This window comes from Solanum tuberosum, unplaced genomic scaffold (assembly GCF_000226075.1).
Source record: "Solanum tuberosum cultivar DM 1-3 516 R44 unplaced genomic scaffold, SolTub_3.0 scf00224, whole genome shotgun sequence".
NCBI classification, from domain to species: Eukaryota; Viridiplantae; Streptophyta; class Magnoliopsida; order Solanales; family Solanaceae; genus Solanum; species Solanum tuberosum.
This window is the reverse complement of record NW_006239153.1, coordinates 21,477-22,625: the sequence shown is the minus strand read 5'-3', so window position 1 is coordinate 22,625 and position 1,149 is coordinate 21,477.

Here is a 1,149-nt window from a genome sequence, read left to right as displayed (position 1 = left end):
ATACCCATTTTTCTTTCAGTTTCCTCTTTCATAGCCACCCTCAACTTATGGATTTTCCGTTAGTTGAGGTGTACAATACCCGATGTCGGATCAGGGCCAAGATTGAAGTTACTTTTTTTTTATTAGCCACCCTCAACTTAGGCTTTTGGCCTAGGTCGAAGTGCATATGTCCAAGGAGGGACCGGGGCCAACATAGTAGATTATGGGAAGGTGAGTTCGAGGTTTGGAAAGAAATGGTTTAATTATAGGCTCAAAGTTTTTGGATCAAAGGGAGCATTTATTTCATTTGGTTGTATCCTTCTTTTAGGCGATTTGTGGACTTTTCAGAACAATGGCCTATGATCACTTCCTAACTTCTAGATTGAATTGTCTTAGCAGGACTAACCGGGCAAGTTCTAGTTTTGCACAAAAACTGTTTGAACACTCAACGATTCTCGCACACTTTTGGCACATAGTTCCATCATCAGGTTATCAGATTCCCCATTTCAAGTTTCAGCTTAAGTCATGCCTCTCGGGTTGGTTCATGATCATGTCATACTTAGAACCAGCACATTCAACTAATCATAGCCTATAATTTCTAGCATACATCCCAAAATCTGACGGGTATCATTTTTAAGTCATCATGCTTCATTCTGTATCATGCTTCTACACATACAATCCTAAGACATGCCGGTTCAACAAAAATTAAACAGTCTCTTGGGGGAAAAGAACACAGGCAAGAAAACCCCAAGAGAGGATTCGTGAGTTGGGTTACTCAGACTTCACCCTATCACTCACAATCCATTTACCCCACCCCTAACAGAATGGGATGCAATTTTCCACAATGCATACATAGAAAGTAAAAGAGAATGGATTTGAGTGAAGCAAACCTGTGGCGCAACGCGCCGGCGAATCATCAACAAGCAGGGGGCTCCGGTTTACCGGAGCCCTCTGGAACATCAGTGGGGGCACCCTCAGTAGTGCCCACCTCAGCAATCCTAGCATCTCAGTAGTGCTCTCTATCAACCGCTCTGCACCATCAATAGTGCTCACAACGCCCCTCAAAATAGGCTGAACCTCTGCAACAGGGGCAGAGCTCGATGCCCCTGCGGCTCTCTCACGCACCCAAGGATTCACCTTTTCGTTACTGACCAAACACCGGACCCTTTT